The sequence below is a fragment of the Bombus terrestris genome, chromosome 3 (genome assembly GCF_910591885.1).
Source record: "Bombus terrestris chromosome 3, iyBomTerr1.2, whole genome shotgun sequence".
NCBI lineage: Eukaryota > Metazoa > Arthropoda > Insecta > Hymenoptera > Apidae > Bombus > Bombus terrestris.
Window position 1 is genome coordinate 10,362,662 of NC_063271.1, and position 19,256 is coordinate 10,381,917.

The window sequence follows — 19,256 nt, forward strand, 5'->3', positions numbered from 1 at the left end:
GGTACGATCAGAGCACCCTACCCCCGCGTATCCTCTCGAGATAAGAAGAAACTACTTCATCTCGTCCGGCGGCTTCTGTCGGGCGACTAGGTGTCAGGCCGACAGGATGGATAGGGGGATGGTACCGTAGGTGGAGGCGTACGGTGACGTCGGGTGACGGTTTCGAGTGGCGGCTAGGCGGGAGGGTTAAAAAGGGTGGTTGTTCGTCGACGCCGAGCGTCGAGCGGGGTGTCTGGTGGGGCGCAGAGGACGCACGGTGGGGCAAGGGGAGGCGGGGGTTGCCGGTGTTCGCCGGTGTGGGATCCTAGTCGGATGTCGGATCCGCGGTGGAAACTTCAGTACGCGATCAACCACCGACGTGTGTTTACGGTCGGAGCTCCAGCGGAAGCTGCGAGGCCTGGCTGCTGCGGGGGGTGAGAAATCTTTTGCTTCACACCTTTTTAATTCTGTTGAAAACGGCTCGGTCTTTTAACACGTTCATCGGTCATTCTCATCACCATCGTTGCACTTTAATTTCGGACACGTTGTTATACAATTTGGCAAAAGTTTGACAAATCGTTTGATCGTTTTCCAGTACACACGTATGAGCTAAGTGTTAGGTGTAGGCGAAATGATTTCTGTTCTTTGAACTTGTGAGAGTGAATGGTGGCATTCACATTTTGGATACACTGTCGTATTTTGGAGAAAGCTTTCCTATCCCTCGAACAGTTGCAGGGAAAAGTTTGGTCAGTTTCTAAATGATATTATCCAGATGCTTTAGCTCTGGTTGGGATTTCTGGATTTTTGCTTTTTTCGCAGTCGTGAGAGTGATTGGTGAGTTGATATGGGTAAAGAAGGTAATGGATGGTGGAACGCGTAGAATCTGTTCGGAGGACACGTGGTCGTGGGCTTACGTGCGAGCTTGCCTCGCGTTTAACGAGCTGCTCGTTAAAGCAGCCTTCGAACTGCGAATTTCACCGATGCCTACTACATTCGTTCCTGATATGTGTTCCGGCTTGCCTGATGACGAAACTGATTCGTCGAGTGCAGAGTGAGTCAAGATGCACGTTCCGGCTGGGAACAGTGAATAATTGGTTGGAACGTGGGTGTATTTGCTTCAAGTCCGTATGTGAACGTTTAATTGTTGGATCGTTGGTCGATTCATTCGTGTTAGTTGAGAATTTTTAATGTAAAAGTTGGGTCGTTGATTTTTGAGAAAGATCAACGCGTACATTGTTATTATTACGATTGCGGGATAACATTATTGTTATTATAATATTGTTAGGATTGTTATAGAATACATAGCGATATAAGGGTTGTTTAATCGGCGCGAATTTACCACGTGCATTTCGTGCGTTGTTCTTAAATTTCGCCTGATTCTCTTACTTTATTTATTTATTCATTTGTTAGCTGTTTTCTGATTTATTATCCCGTTTCTGGACTGTCGAAATTATATTATCGACTCGTTATTCTGTTTGTAGATATTTTTTCATTTACAAGACATCTTTCTCATATTTTGGTGACTGATTAATTTCGTCCGTTTTTTAATTTTGTTTTTAATTAAAATTAAGTAGAATATCAGGATTAACCAGCGGGCAGGCGCAAAGTAAAAACGATTGTATTAAACGAAAAGTGAATATCATTCGTTTTAGCGAGTAGTTTTCATAAATCTGAAACAAGAACGCTAAGAAACTCATTCTGCACTTGGTCCATTTAAAGTTAAAACTTCTACACGAAACCATCGAATACACTTTCAACGCGGAAAGTACAAGTTCATCCTGTTTATGCACATCCCTGTCACTTTTTATTCTTACGAGAAAACTTTTCGGGAAGTTGCTGCAAAGTTATGAAGTTCAGTGGCTGTTCAGGGTCAAGGCGTCGATATTGAGAATCCAGACGTCGTTCCGCCGTTACCTTAACGATATTAAGTGTTACAGAATCTCGAAATTTTGTCGTGAAATCCTCGTTGTGTGATACACGGTGACTAGGAAGAATATTTCAATATCACATCATATTTTATTTGGACTGTGGGAAATTTCAAAATGTTTTCTACACACACGATATATCCAGGAGAAGTTTTTACAAACCATTGCATGTAATTAAAAAATTATTATCGATTATCTCATCTTATACTGCAACATATTTTATTATCAAGCCAGATGATACTTTAGAGTTCACTTCGTTTCTATAAAAGATAACTTGAGAAATAAAATATATAATATGCTGATATATTGTTGTAATGCGACTGTAAACAATCAATTTAGAGAAGTAAAATATTACTCGTCGGTTGTTCTTTTTATGATAAATACGAGTCAATCAGTGTCATGAGGATAGCACGAGTTTAGTAGGAAAATCTTCAGCGGCAGTTTCATATCATCGATCTTCATCCGGTAACGTCAGCGTGCACTATTTTTGGCGAGAATTTCCCGGAGAAAAGTTTGATTCCAATCTGTCATTTGGAACGAAGGAAATAGGTCAACTGAACTGTTTTCAAGAGGCTGTCTCTCGCGTGAAAATTCGCAGTACGTGGTAATCGTTTGAGGCTCTCGTGGAAAAGGGAGGATACGAGGGGTGGTAGAAAAAAAGAAGAAAAAAAAAAATACGATGAAATCACGCCTCCATTCGAGAATCGACTTCTTTTCAATTTGAAACTCGACCGTGAACGAGCTCTCTGCGAGAAGATATTTAACATTTTCATGAATTCTCCGATAATTGTCGCTACGAACGAGTGGTTGAAAGTCAAATCGAGTTTCTATTGTATGAAAATATTCAGCTTCATAATGTAATATACATCAAGTTGATTTGAATGAAGTTTTCCTCAGATATTGATTTATATCGATCGAGAAAGAGTAAAAGACTTTGTACTTTAATCCTATGGGGGTTGTAGTCTACTATCGAGACGATAGTTACAATGGCTGTGGACGAAGTATTATTATTATGTGCATAAGAAACACGTAATCTTTATTATCCCAGGTTCTGTATGTAGAGGTTTGTTGGTCACTGTAGAGGATGATTGGTTTGTTCGAATAACGAGACAACTCATTGTTGATAACCATCAAGTATATTTAAAATGATAAATAAATTAACACAGACAATAATCGCTCGTACTAACAGATTCGCTAAAGACAGTGTAAATCTCTAATAAGATCGCTCTAATAACTCGTTGATAACTGATAGATATTGAACTCCTTACGATCGCATCCGTTTATTTATACTGGTCGAGGGAGAGCCGGAAAATTGAAATTCGTCTTCGTTTGACTGTTGTATTAGGTCATCCCATAAGTTCGTTCCGTTTTTTGAGCGGTTATATATGTTAAGATTGTTTACATACCTTTCAGTTTCATGAAAAAATGTAATCCCCCTCTCGTTGTACATCTTCCCATTTTTCAAGTGCATTGATCCATTATTGCTGTATGTTTATAAATCGACACATGAAATGTATACACAAAAGTCGGCACGAACTTATGGGATGACCTAATACGTAGCGGCGACATTGTTTTGCCCGGAGTTTATTTATTATTATTATACATTATGCGTATCCTAACGACATTGCTACTCCGAGACAAAACAACAACACGATTTGAATTGTCCTCTAGCTTATGTGTCGCTACATGTATTTTATTTTTATAGTATCAAATTTTTTTTAATCATACGAGACTACCAAATGAGTCTACTGTATGACATGTAATACGTTATACTTATGTTTGATCAGTCTACTAATTAACGTTTTTACGTACATAAAGGCTGTAATAAATGCAGTGGTATACTTTAAATACTTTTGTAGCTACTATGCATATATCGTGCAAGTATCGATGCAATATAAATATTGCAGCTTTTATTCCGGTTTCGAAACTCAGTGGTAGCAACATACATTCTAGGCAGGGAAACAATTTTTACGTAACTTCCATGGAAGTTTAAATACTGCAATCAGTCGTATACGATACTTGGGAAGTAAAAAAATTTGAAATACCTTTTACGCCTGTACGTGACGGTTTACGAGCATTTTATGGGATGCTACGCGGCGAATAAACTTCTTATAGCTCGAAATAAAAATGGTCCCGGTATACGTATTTTTTTTTTTATCTTTTTTTACGAGAAATTCCAAAAACCATTCTCCCTATGCTGGGACCTCGCTAAGCTGGAATTTCTGAATTATTGATCCGTCGTATCCTGTATGAACAGGATCCAGTAAAATATTCCATAAAATGGAAATGTACTCGTCTCTTAATCTTCCATCAAGGGGAAATCATTCGAAGTTTCCAGCGATAGAATTTGTTTAAATTCTACTTCGTAGTCTACAGTATTTTTTTTTAGTTTTTCGAGTCTAGTTAATTAGAGTCTGAAAAAGATTCCTTGTTTTCTTTTATAGTAAATATTCTTAAGATCCTGCGGCTGTTCTTTTTAGCATAAAAAATTTAATATCGTGATAATTATCTTCTTAACTAAGGCTACACATTTTTTTCGGCTATATGCTAAGGAACCTATGAAGATATTAACAAGATATTGTTTATTCGTAAATAATAATTTGTAGAGGATAACTCCAATATTTTAAGGTGGAAAAAGGCCTCTTAGACGGACAACGATCCAGAAAAAAAATAGTTTCCAATAAGAGAAAAGGGATAAAATATCTTGAAACGTTTCATAGCTCCAAACGATAGGAAACATATAAAACATTCAAAGATAAAAGATCTCGAAACAACAGGGCTTGAAGAGAAAATGTTTGAGGGGTTTATGGATGAACAAACTTAAAACAAAAACTGAAAAGAATAGAAAAATAAATGTTATGAATTCCTAAATTTAAAAAAAAAAAATAAAATTTCGACTTTGATTTTAAAGAGGATATTTTCTCACAGAAATTATTAGGAAAGTTACAAAGGGGAAAACAAAGATGATGTATTGCTTGCTTTTAAATAGCATTTGTCACGATCGATTAATACCAAGGCTACTCATTATGATACACGTTGAATAATTATGGGACTTCTATAAGGATCCTTCTCGATAATTTCGTATACAGATAGATTTTGCTATTGAACAAATTTTTTAAATTACAAAACCCAAAATAGTATTCTTATTTATCACGAATTATCCTCTTTATTCAATTAAATTCCCAATCTTCTCCATTTTTTCTTCGCTCTTCTCTAAAAAATTCCACATCTTCTTGATTTTCTTCTCTCATAAACCCATCCAAAAAATTACCAATCTTTTCTATCTTTTTTTTACTCTTCGCTTAAAGAATTCTCAATTTCCCTCCATTTTTCGTTCGCTACACGAATATTACACGAAAGATCCCCGATCTTCTTCATTTTCTCTTCGCTCTTCGTTCACGAAATTTCAAATCCTCCTTTCTTCACTCCTCACCGAGACGATCTTCTTCTAATTCACGCAAGTTGATACTTGCGCTACCAAAATTCAATTTCAGTGTCAAGGTAGCCGGTGATCAGATTGAGGTGGTTAAGGATTGGGTGGTTCGGGTGACGGGAGGGCTGGGCGAACGCAGTAGCATTCGAAACTCCTTCGGGTAAGAACGCGAGGAACGCGGGTGGCCACGGGATGTGCAGTATCGCGGTGGTGGTGCCGGTTTGCGGTGGAACACACGTAACCAACACCAACGTTGCCGTTGGAGTGGCGTAAAAGTGGTGGTGACGTGGCCGTATCGTAGTGGTAGTAACACCGGTAGTAGTAGTAGCAGTAATAGTAGTAGTAGTAGTAGTAGTAATAGTAGTAGTACGATAGTGGGTACAACGGTATGTCTGGCGAGTTCATGAATGAGCGACCACTTCGCTTTCGCGCGAACGCTAATGGGCTTCCTTTCTCGCGCGCCGAACCACCCCTCGTGTTTTTGTTACGCCGCCGGTCCCGAGCACCTGTTACCAGGATAACGAATCGCCCTTTCGATGATGCTCGGTGACGATGCTGCGTACAACCGACGATTAATTCTTTTTTTTTTTTTCGAAGGATAGGACTGTTCGCGTGTTTTCATCGGCTTTGGAGAACTTGGGCGGATAAATAGGTACAATAATAAATGTTAAAAATACTGAGAGAATTAGTCGTCCTGGTTCTTAACTAAGTCTATTTTTCACGAATGTGTAATTAACCGATGATGAACGTATGTCTCGTTGGTGTAAAGAATTGAAATTCGTGATAATGCGATGAAAATTTTATTCAGAAGGCTAAGTCCGAGCAATAATATTAACTTTGGTAAATTTTAAATTAGGTTTTTTCTCGGTGTAGAAGCTAGTGGAGAGATAGAACTATAGTTAAGAACTATGACTCGCTTACTCGTGACCAGATGTATTTTAATTGCTGATAAGAATTATGCGAGGTGATGAACAATGATCGCTAGATCGTTCAATGATTGAATAGCTGAAACTTATTACTCGTTGATTTTATAAGAAGATAAGTACTGTTCTTAGGCCACATTGGCTTCTCTGTAATTTGTATGTTTCATTAACATTTACGCACTGTTATCCAGATATTTATGAACGGTAGTGTATTTTCGGAGCGTGCTCGTGAATTTTGGCAAGGGTGACACGCGGCGCTCTGTAGAAGATTTATGGATGCTTTGTTCTGCACGATGTAGCTTGGATTTAGGGGTGGTTTCGATTGAGTTCTTGTGCTGTGGATGTCACAGGGAAAGTATAAAATTTGATACGCTTACAATTACTCATAAACGTCTATCTAGCCTATCAAAAGATTGTATTTATTCAACTGAAATGTTATAAAATTTCATTGCAAAGTAGTTTAGTACGTTTTAGAATTACTAAGTGCGGTTTTACTATTATGTTATGTGTCAAGAAAGAAATGCGTAAATGTAGTATATTATACATATACGTCCTGTCTAAATAGTAATGGCGTTTTTATTAGATCTACTTTGTGAGTAGTTGACGTATATATTTATGCGAAATGTTTAATGAAAACGTCGAATCTGAGCTAGTGAAAAAACAACGCGAGTTTTTCCGTTTGAAGCTCTAAATAATTCAAGACATCAGGAACGCTTTCGCAACGTTTTAATCTCCTCCGAGCCCCCGGTTCTCTTCGCGTGTATGTATTCTTTTTTCCACTTTACATCGTTTACCTGGTTGCACAGTAGCCCAGCAACTCGCTAATTTTGCCTGGCCAGTTCAAACAAGGCGTCCAGTCGATCCATCCCAGACCAATTTACTTTTCATACATCCTGTTTCCTTTTTTCCCTCTCTTCCTCGTTCTGTTCGCTTTGAACCGAGTTTTTCGATCGTTGAACCCGTCGATCGTTGTCTCGTTTTGCCCGACGATAACGAGAAATCAACCCGTTTACCCCGTTATTTATGCACTCGTGTAAACATGCTCTTATTTTTGTATAATTATCCCGTGGATTGAATAATCAAACGAGTGTTCCATGAAACCTACCACTACCTCTCTCTGTATTTCGCCTTCGTTCACAGAAGTAATCTTTTCGTATATTCTTATCTTGATGCTTTCCGAGATAACTTTAAGACTCTCACGTACGGCTTTCTATAGAATTTGTACGTGAATATGGCGGAACTCGAGCCCGTAAAATCGATCCACGTAAATTTCTATGACGTGTTCAGTGCTTTCATATTGCTTAGTTAGGTTGTCTCACGAGGAAGTAGCTCGTTTTTTTTCGTCCGATCACTGTTTTATGGTAAATTTATACCGTTGTTTTATGATCATTTTTATTCCATTAGATGGAAGGTTTATTGTTCTTCGGGTGATTCGAAGATACTGTTAAAAAGCAAAGGCTATATACGTACGTTTTTATGTGATTCGACAATGTCGGTGAAAATACAAGGTGCTTGTGAAAATGTCCAAATAATTTAGAGTTATCGTTAAACATAGGTCGAGAAAAGTTTCTGGATGGTTGTTCGGATCAATGGTTACAGTTATAGGTGAACATAGGGATGAACTATTTTTGTGGGAATTATGGTATGATCATAGGAATTTTCAACAGTATAGAAGTATCGTTTAACGTATGAAGACGATGGTTTTTTTTTCTCATATTAAAACTGAATAAATAAACAGAATTTATACGAAGAATAGTACATTGAAGCATTGCTTTTATGTTATTGCTGTCGAAAAAAGAAGCGACATTAATTTTAATAATTCCCCCTTAGAGTCTCTACTTTGTGCACACATTGGGCACGCAACCACAATGAAAATAAGGAGGATGAACTTGCATGTTCGGTATCAATCGTTATGATTGCACGTACGTTTACGATGCAAATTTTGCTGCCCATGAAATACATATTCTCATTAATTACACGGGATTCTCGGTCGAACGAAATGGATCCCGGTGTCTGTTACTTCAGATAAGCAAAATTATGAAGTACAAATATGTTCTTTTTTAACAATGAATCACGCAGTCTGTTTAACATTATTCTACATTGCAAATAAAGGACCGTTTGCGAACAAAGTAATTAATTTCGTTCCTTTTTCAATGATACAACTGTCGCTGATTGAACGCGATATCTATCCAATTAATTATCAAAGTTCGATTAATCGTCAATTTATATATATGAGATATTGTAACGGAGATCGAGCTCTGATTACGTAGTAACATAGTTTTTCAAAATTATCTGCAAGTTGCTTTCCAGATTATTGATTCAGCTTTTAAAGCGGGATAATATCCGTTTCAAAATTCTCACGCAATCCTTTTGAACCTGTTAAACCATCACCTTCAAAAACTCTTTTCAGAAGAACTTTCATCCATATCTTTTTTTATTTCCATTCACGAAATCCGTCACGTAAATTTTTTCTATTTTCCGAAAACCGCTTTTCTGCTTTTCAATATCCTACCCGATATGCTATCGAAACCTTTTCCTCTCCGTCACTACGCAATTTGCATATTTCGCGCAACTATTCTCGCACATATTATCTCATTGTCAATATCTTAGTGAAAACTGTAACAAGCCGCTTTACTGCGATATTTGGTTTCATAACAGCTTCTCTTTGAATATTCAGATTATTCATGGTACTTTCCTAGGAATTTTACTTGTTAGCTGTCTTTGATACGAAAAAAGTCAAAATTAGATAAATATAACATATATAACTATACGAATAAACATATAAATAAATATGTTAAAGTAATGTTTAGATGGAAGCCTCGAATAAAGATTTAAAGCACGTTTAACGCATTTTATGAAAAAGCAATTTTTATATAAGAAAAATACTAAGAAATACCCTGTTTTATAAGTTTTAGAGACTTAACGTGCCTCTTTTGTTTAACATTAAACCGTCTCTCAACGAAATATCTGCAATCTCTGTGTACTAAAACGATAGAGACTGTGAAACTTTTAATTCAACTTCCAGCAAAATGTGCTACTGTCTCTTATATGAAATTACCACTTCAATTAGTGTATCACTCAGTAAAGTAAAAATATACATTTACCATAGAAAATTTGTACACGCACATCCTGCATGTTAAACAATATATTTTGATATTTCATTAATAATATAATAAAATGTGAGTGTCAAGATTGCATTGAATCTACTCCGAAAATCCATATATCTATTATCAATGGAAGTTGCAAGATGTTTATTGTAAATTTATATTTAATAAAAAATTGGTCTACAGTATAAACAGTTATTTTAAGCAATAAGTGTTAAAGATGGTCCTACTGAATATCGAAATTTATTATTAACGCTGTTGTATACAACAGTGGTTAAAGTCGTATTCGGGAAGAATTTCTTTCCGACGTTTCATCAGCACTGCAATTAGCTTCTTCAAGGACCAACTCAAACAGTGTTGTGTACAAAAGCGTTAAGTGTGACAATTCAGGCCGTGAAAACCTCGCGTCTCTTATTACGGATGATTGCTTGTTCAAGTGCCTCTGTGATTTCTGCAAAATGTATACAGTGAACGTTTCTATGTATAACACGGTTAATTCGTCCTGTGTTATATCGAAACCGTGTTACAAAAAAATCGTGTTATAGGAGGACTGTCGTAATTTGTGATAAATGGGTTGAATAATATCCTTGTACTAAATATTAGCTTATCCGAAAAGTTTCTTTCGTTTTATAAGGAAATAATAGACGCACAATGTTTTTTGTTTTATATTAGTTTATTGAATTACGCACGAACATAATAATAGAAATAGAACGAAATGGATCATGCCTAATTCAATAGAATAATATAAAACAGAAATTGTTGTTCATCTAGTATCACCTTATGAAACGAAAGAAACCTTTTGCACAACCTAATACTTGTAACTTGCAAATAGGTATACTCGTAACTTCTAACTAAATAGTTGTAGCTTTTGTATATGTTTTCAGAATCGTTTAGAATTTTTCCAATGTAATCGCGATAGTTGAGTGTCCATTACAGGTGCAATGAAATTTCAAAATATTTCGTATAACCAACGTGGTACGTTGATGAAAGATATCGACGAATGTATCAATACTGCTGCGTGCCACTGTATAAATTACTCCATTTACAATTCATCAGAACGTTATATTTACGCACCGTATACGCGTTATTTCATGATCCTTAATGGATCAATTAAAAAACATAAGCCTGCCTGATATTTACCATTCTTTTGCAACTGCATTTCAAATGAAACTTATAACAACGACGGTGTATTCGTGAAGTAAACACATAATCCATAGAAAGATGAATAAATTGATGAAGTTTACGAAATGCTAGAACGTTTGAAAGCGTTAATGGAACTCGGTCGAAAGGAACCCGTTTTACAGGAAATAAAAAACGACGGGGACTGGCTATTGTCCGGCGCGGAAATTAATTATTACTTCGGTGCTGATAATAGCATTGTTATTTGCGTTCGGCTCGATATCGTATTTAATATTTCAAAACCGGATTTAATGCATGCATTCGGCGCGACCCGGGCTACATCAGTGGCACGTGTCTTTCGTGACGTAATAACCGATAATGGCGTGCGTTGCACGATAAATTTCATTCTACGGGAAAACCCAGCTGAATATTGACCGACGGCCGACACGCCACTCCGCTCGAAATCATTATGTGAACGTGACACGCGTATTTTCGCCGGTGGACCGTGTTGCTTCTTCCGGCAGGTTCATGAAAATCCTTTTCAAACTTGGTGTGTAACTTTATATACGCATCAGCTCGCGAAAGTATTTCGACGCCTACAATAGTAGAACTTTTACGTTTGTATTATATGTGTCTTATGAGACGTATTAAAATTTCATTGGCGTTGTAACGAGGACACGATTGCTATTGTTATATCGGCAATGTTTGGAATCAGTCTGAAAATGTGTATAGAAATGGCAAAGTGCGCGAGCTTTTCAACTTTTTATAAAGTTATTAATCTCACATTATCCTGATGTATACGTAATTAGTATTCAACATCTCTATAATGGAATTTTATTTTCATAAATTCATTTATTGCAAGGAGAAGGCATAAATAATAGTAATACCAAGGAAAATTTAATGGGAAGAGTAATATTTGTAAATGTCATTTTTATAATGTATTTTAATTTATGGAATTGATTAGCATGATTTCTGAGCGATTCGTATAGTGAAAAATTAGTATGCAGCTTAAATAGCCATTCTCGTTCCTTGTCAAGTTAATACACTGATTCACGGTAGTATTTTACATTTACAGAAACATTAAAAAATATATCGTACGTGCTACTAAAACGCTTTCAAATTTCATCAGCGCTGTAATGCAACGCGACTGTTATGGTTAGGTATATCGGCGAAATTAGAAACTAATCTGGAAATGTGTTAGAATTTAATAAAATGCTATTATAGCGTGAATAGCGATTTGAAGCATGTAACAAGTGCTGAAAGCCCCACTGAATACAGTCCCACTGAACATTGAGGTTTATTAATATAGTGTAGGATAAATATTATACCATAAATACTATATAATATAATGAATCGATATTATATTCGTGGATATCATTATATCAATCCGAAATATTAATATAAAGATAATGTACGGATAATATATAGATTGGCTGTAAAGAGATTTGAATTGGATGAGATATGATTAATCAGTCGTTTTGGTGGAAATGAGTCTGATATTTTTCTCTATCTTGTATTTATTCACTGGAATCGGCTGCGTTTGTATGACGTGTTTAATTTTCTGTATTTCACATTAATTCCAAGTGTTGGTATATGAAAGAATGTAAAGGTGAAATGAACACATTTATATAAAAATTAAACGAAATTCAATTAATCATATACGTAGGTATTTTTCGTTGAAATGAGCACTACAATTTCGTGAACTTTGCATCTGTTTATCTCGGCTATGCTGTTTGTGTGCTGAATTTAATTTACTCTCGGTGTTCCTGCATTAATTCAATGTGTTAATAGAGAAGAACGTAAAGATCGAATATCTAAAAGTAACAGCATTAATTAAATCGTAAGTTGTTTTTATATTTGTTATTGGTTATCACAGTTGAGGATAGCAAGCAACTAATTATGCGTAAGCGAGTTACGATTAAATTTTAATAGACTTCAATAAATAAAAGGTGTCCCACTAATTATCTTCAATTTCAATATTTTTCTTATTTTAGATAACGCACGAAAATGTTTGATACATGTGAAACTTGTAGAACCGAACAAAAGATACGACACGTTAAAAATGGTTTTCTGTAGCTGGAAATAAATTTCCTTCTTTCATTTGGAATATCCAATTTAATGTCCAATCTGATGCAAATATTTCTTCTGTTCTAAAAACAATTGTCTCTTTGATCGTTTTATTTTGACCTAACATTCTGTTTTATGGAAGTAAAACTCTTCAACATTCAGAAAGGAATAAGGATCATACACCACATGAAATCAGTCATTAAATACGGATATACTAAAAACCTACAATTATAAATAACTAGTCGATCGACTTCACATAAGATGCAAAATTCATTGCAACAATCCTCAGCCTATTTTAGTTAGGTTCTATATATATCCTTGCGTAGTTAGGCTTTTCCAGTGGTTATGAGATAACATTATCTAATAAAAAATGATCTGAAAACTGTATTAACTTATACAATGCGTTTAATTCCAATTCCTGATATCTGTGTATTTATAGGAAGTTCAAAGCTGCAAAAATACGCTTAATATATAAAAATATATAAAATATCCAAAGTATAGCATTTACTATCGCGTTCAATAGATAAAACGAATTTCATATTTCTTCGATTAAATCTACTATCCTACTATTAATTAACCCAATAAAACGAAAAGGAAAAAAACGAGCAGCAAAGCATCTAAATCATCCAAAAAATATAACAACATGCTACAAAACTGATGTCTACTTATGACGAATGTGTAACAATTGAGGCGAGTGTTGCACGCGAGAAACCATTCGAAACGTTGAATCCCCGGGTTAATAACACCATTGGTATTATGGTAATAAAGACGAACGAGCCAATTAACCCTCGTAGTCGGTTAATCCTCCTGCTGCTTTATCCTGGCGCACCCTCGTCATTCTTCGCTTTTAACGGTTGGTATGAGCATTAATACATCGATAAGTTATGTTGCGAAGGAAACGGCACAATTTCATGTCGGTTATTTATAACTTCAGCAGGAATAATTATTTCCTCTGCCATGTAGTCGATATATTAAACAACATTGTTATAAATCACAATAGTCGAGTGTCGAGGGGGAGAGAGAAGGGGCGGATGGTTGTTAAGACCAGGAGACGCGTTAATCGGTAATTCATACTTTCAGTGTTAATTCAATTGACGCGCCATTACTACAACGATACTTCAGCGGGAGAAATAATGTGAAATTTATTTAATCGGCGAGTCGTTGCACGCGTTGCGTTTGCAACACCATCTGAAATATTCATCGTCCAATAAAGAGCAGCTCTTGTTGTTTGCGCGAGGCGCTTATTGTCTTTGCCACGTTTTGCTTCTGGATTCGAGCGGGACGCACAGTGATCCATAAACGAAGCTTGGTACGTTTAAAAAATATGGTTCGTAATTTGGAAAGATAGTGATTTATTAGTTTATACGTTGCTGTTACGTTTTTTCTATCCTTAGTAATTGTTAGTTGAAAAGTCATGAAAAATTCATAGGAATCAGCAACGTTGTATAGGAGATCTGTGGTTCGCTGTTTTATGGGTTGTATGGTACAATTTTTTGTTCTTGAATTTGATGATGGCTTTTAACAGAGGAGTTTTGAACGAAATTCACGTATTAATATTCTTTTCTTCTGTCGGTGGTAAATTGGTCAGGAAATATAGAGAATTTATAAAAACCAGAAAATGCACAGAGAATATTTGGAGAAAAATATTTCTTCTTTTTAGATATAACAATGGCGGTGTTTACTACCTGACGAATTTTAAACGAGAAATTTAATCGATTGAATTTCAACTACTTTTATCATCTCTTTTGATCGATAATTCATAGTTTACAAAATATGAAATAGTGTTTAGAAATTTAGGTTACCGAAAAAATATACCAAGAGAAGATTTCGTATCTGGTTTCTAATAGCGAGAAGAACCTTTTTACATAGAAAAGTTTTGATCCCGTTTAAAATTAATTCATAACAAGGTGATACAAGATCGTAACAGAAACGCGCGTACAAAAATTGCTTAATTTGTATATGTCGAAAATTTCGAAAAATATTTACTGTGAATCTCATCGTTACATTTCCTCCGGTTTGCAGATGCTCATTCGGAATCGAGTGTTCGAAATTCATTAATTAAAATTCCCCCGGGTAAATCGCAGTTACGACTGCTACTTCTATTTACAAGTTATTCATTGAAACAGCAATTCATACTATGTATAAATATTCACTGGAGCCGTATGGCGGCATCGAAATAGTTAGGGAGTTGAACGTTTTAATTCGCCCCGGTGAGATTTCTCCAAAGTACACCCTCTTGATTTATTGGAAACCCGCATAATTTCTGTCAATTAAGAGACCTTTAAACTCAAAATTCGTTACTCGGAAATTAATTTCATGATGAGAAGGAAAATCGCCGGAAGTTTTCCCCTACCGACGTTAAATAACCATTTAACGTCGAATAACTGAACCGTGATGATCATGAATATTTACTTCTTCACGGTGATTTTAATTTCATATATATCCGGGACAATTTATTCGATGCTGATCGAACATTATTTTTCCACTTTCGTTAATCGTTCGTTCTGCATTAACAAGTATTCCTCGTTATTTTCATTGCAAATACTTAATTATTCGCGATTAAGAGGCGCGATGAAAAGATATCGATCTTTTTAAAAAATCACACCCAGAATTCGATATATTTACAATGATATTGTATTTTAAGATCTTATTGATTAACAAAGTAATAAATGCATTTGTCTTCGTCAAAAACCTAATTTTGGTATTAGGCTATTTAGCGTGCTCTATATGGCTTACAAGAGGATCAGAAAAATTGTATTTCCATTACAATTAATTAACGAAAATATTATTTGTTCTACAGAGTCCAAGAGACCTTTGCTCGTGGAAGGTCTAAGAAAAATAATTATAAAAATCATACGAATTTATTTTCCTGAAATTCCAATTCTTTTAAAACCATCCTCTCGTTCTCGTTATCACTGGCATACGCGCTCTTCATATTAAAAAATTCTTTTTTCTAACGCTTTCAGCTCGACAAATCTTCCATTGAAGTTTCCTTAATGGAACGATATGATGTCTATATCTTGGACCACCCGCCAGCAACTTTTATTAGCGGCAGAATGGTACAAGGCGGATTCTTAATAAGAATCGGAATCGTAGCGCGATTGTTCTCGCGCGATAGGGGAATCGCATGGCTCGTCTACGACGACAGATGTCGATTGACACTGGCTTGAACCAGGATGCCAGCGACAAGGTACGATGGAACAAAAGTTTTTCGTGCTCTCGTCCAGACAAAAGCCTTCCACTTGCCTTTTCGGATATACTTTCAGCCACTCACCCTTCGTTCGCTGATTCCCCTCTTCTTTTCATTTCTTTCGTCCCGTCGAAGGGAAAGTAGGAATTCTCGGAAGTCTCCCTTCCATCGTTTTCTTCTCCGGAAAGTCTTCTTTTCTATCTTCACCCTTTCTTTCCCTATGGGAATTCAGTTGCCGCTGGAACTCGAGTGGCACTCGTATCGAATCGTTGGCTGGCAGGACGAGATTGATAGGAAAGATCACGATGATATCGATGACGAACACAACGTCACGAGTGGAAGATCGATGCCGGAAGTATCTTTTGTGTAGTGGGAACGATTTTATCGGGGACGTCGAACCTTGTCCCGCGATCGAATATTCGACGGTGTTGCGGCTTTGCGAATTTACGATCAGCCTTCTATTTTGTTTTGTCGTCGAAGGCAGCAAATATTGCTATTTTGAACTTACTCGTTTTTTGACATTTTGCTGAAATTTAAGAATTATTTTGGAACGTAGCAAACGTTTAGATCGGTAAACCTTTTTGAATGGATTCGATTAGGCTTTTGTCAATATTATTGAAGAACTCAAAAAGTTGTATTAGTCCTTTTCTCTCTGGAATTGTGGTAAAACTTGAGAATTTTTTTGGATGTTTCAATACACGAATTTTCTTTTATCAATTTCATCAGGTTCTCCTTATTAACATCATCGAGAGTTAATGGCTGTGTAATTTCATGGTTTGTCGATTCAACGCTTTATTTGAAATACTTATTTTCAGATTCTGGAATTCTGCTGGAATTTTGACGTTGTTTTGAATATGTTCATAGTAATTCGTTAAGATTACATTTTTTCTTTTACTTTTCTTTTAATCTCGTCTGTTTAGTCTTTCATTTCGTTTCAATAATAACAAAATAATTATCATTCATGAAATTTGAGAGACAAAAACGATGAAAGGGATATTAGGTTAGATGAATTATTTGATATGAAAGAGAATCAAAAAGGGAACAGATTATTCAATTTGGCTCGAAGTTAATGGCAGTATTTTAATGTCAAGGGAAGAACGATGATTCCTTTGTCCTTGTATACGGTTTCCCCGATTTCTCGGAAGCGAGGAATAAATCTTTACGCAAATCGCATTCGAGCATTCCCAATATGCCGGTTTAATAACGCTATTAAATCTAGCGTAAAACTAACTGCCAGGGCTTAACGAGGTCTCTTTAACAGAAACCAAAATCCTCTACTCTGATGTTCATCCTTGATTCTACCGTTCTCTGAAAATTCGGCGTTGAGTCACAGAAAAGGAAATACAATTGTTGAAAATTCTGCGTATAATTGCGAACTTAATTAGAATGTTTTAGTAATGTCAAAGATCACCAAATGGTATTTCATTCATAAAATCATTGGTTTCTCAATAGAGACTTTATTAAATTATTGTATAATATTAAATGCATTAAAATTTTTGGTTTTATCAGAGTCTTTAAATTGTTACAAAATATTCAATTCATCGAAAAAAGTTGTTGATTTTAAGAGAAAGAAAATCGTTCTATTATTTCTTAAAAATTCGACGTTCAGATTAACGGAAGAAGTTTCCATATCACGAAGAGCTTAACAAGGATCGAAACCTTTTGCTTCTAAATTCATCCATAATTCGTATTTTCATTCTATTTCTTTGAGATGCGATATTGAATAAATGAAGATACATACATAGAAAAAAATTAAGAAAAACGAAGCACTATATACCCGCTACATACGAAAAGAAAAGATGGAAAGAAATAAATTGGAAGAAGAGAAGTACGCTCGCAAATCATCTATTTACACAATAGTCTAACCACGTAGAATAAAGCAATTTAATACAGACGAACGTGTCCTCCTAAACAACAATCAAAACCTCTTATTTCCAGACCTAACGACCCTGTTCTATAAAATTCCGCCACTAGATCAATAAATTAAACCCCATAAAACGTCCGCAAAGAAGAACGTATTGCAATCCTGCTATTTACGAAAAAAAAACAAGGAAAAGAAAGGAGAAGAAAAAAAAACAAACGAATAAAGCGAAAATAAATTGCAATAAGAGAGAAGAGAATTGCATTCAAGTTCCGCCTATGACAACCTAATAACGCCGAAGACCATTAAACCCCATTAAATTCAGCATGAAACTAACGGGCTGGGGAATTAACGCGACCGTTCTAAAAGGGAACGAAAAATAATGATCTTTCTTTCTCTGCGATTCTCTCGGCGCGCTCGCCCGTAGTCGAGTCGTTTTGCGGGCTTATTAGAATTTTTCGTTTGAGATATCCACTTAATTGACTTCGCGTGAACGGATGAGAAGAAAACGCGGGCAAGGGATGGCACGAGGAAGGGTAACAGGATGGATCGAAGGGGAGGGGAGAAGGGACGAGGCAAAGGGGTATGAGGGTAAGTGGCGGAGAGGCTGGTTGGGGATCTCCATTATCGTAATTAATATCATTACAATTAACGCGGCAGAGACGTTGGTACGCTCGTCGAGCGAGCTTGGATTCCTTTTACTGCACTTTTAACGCGACCAAGCTTTTCCGGCTACGTAACGAGCGGAAACTCGGTTTTCGAATATTCTTGGATTTCCGCACACGCGTACCACGGATCTCTTTTTTCTTCTTCGTTCGTTCTTCTCCTTCCCTTCAGTATCCTCGCGATAGTCGGATGGAAACTGCTCTCTGCACGAAGAGTCGTTTATAATTATCCCTTAGCCAAGCGTTGCGTGCCTTTGCCGATCTACGTGTTCTTTGTTGGTCGTTTGTCAGTAGAGAAATAGTACGGGGATGTTGTGATACTCGAAGCACACATATAATTACGTATAGGTTCTGGCAAAGGGGGAATCATTTGATATCCACGAGTATCCATTTACAAAATAAATAACAAAGAAACTACGTGGTAAAACTGTAGCGAACATATATTGACTTGGCAACTAAGTGATTGCGGCTTTTGTCAATACCAGCTAATGACAAAATGCGCAATCACTTAGTTGCCAATCCAATAGTATTGCATTGATGGTTATTTTATAATCTTCGCACAAGGACAATATTCGTAAAGGAACCGCTAAAGAAACTAGTGATGATGTAAAAAAGAAATAGAATTCCTTTGATCGTTATTTGATAATCATCACGCTAGAACAATACTCATAAAGTGATCACTAAAGAGATTAGTAAAGATGTACGAAACACATACGTTTCTTTCGATCGCTATTCGACAATCTGTGCACGAGAACGATACTGGAAAAACAGTATAATTACATCGAATACCGATACGAAACTGTAAGACAGAAAGTGGAAACGGGAACGAGGTTCATGTTGCAGTCAGTCACGCAAAATGCACTGACATTTTTTAATCGTTCAGCGAAGGTTCAATTCGTAGTTGGCACGCGACTTCCATTAACGTAATCAACGTATACTTTGGAACGACGTTGCACAGAAACGAGGCAGCCTGAATTCCATTCAAGACGC

At 36.2% G+C, this 19,256-nt stretch overlaps 1 protein-coding gene across 5 annotated transcripts in view; it reads left to right on the forward strand.

Moving 5' to 3' along the window:
- The first annotated feature begins 292 nt into the window (after positions 1-292).
- The window catches only part of LOC100649570 (Down syndrome cell adhesion molecule-like protein Dscam2), a 308,069-nt gene continuing 289,105 nt past the window's right edge, over positions 293-19,256 (forward strand). For all 5 annotated transcript variants that reach the window (XM_048414706.1, XM_048414703.1, XM_048414704.1 and 2 more), the window contains exon 1: positions 293-413. The gene's annotated coding sequence lies outside the window, so the exon portion shown is untranslated. The remainder of the gene's footprint in view (positions 414-19,256) is intronic.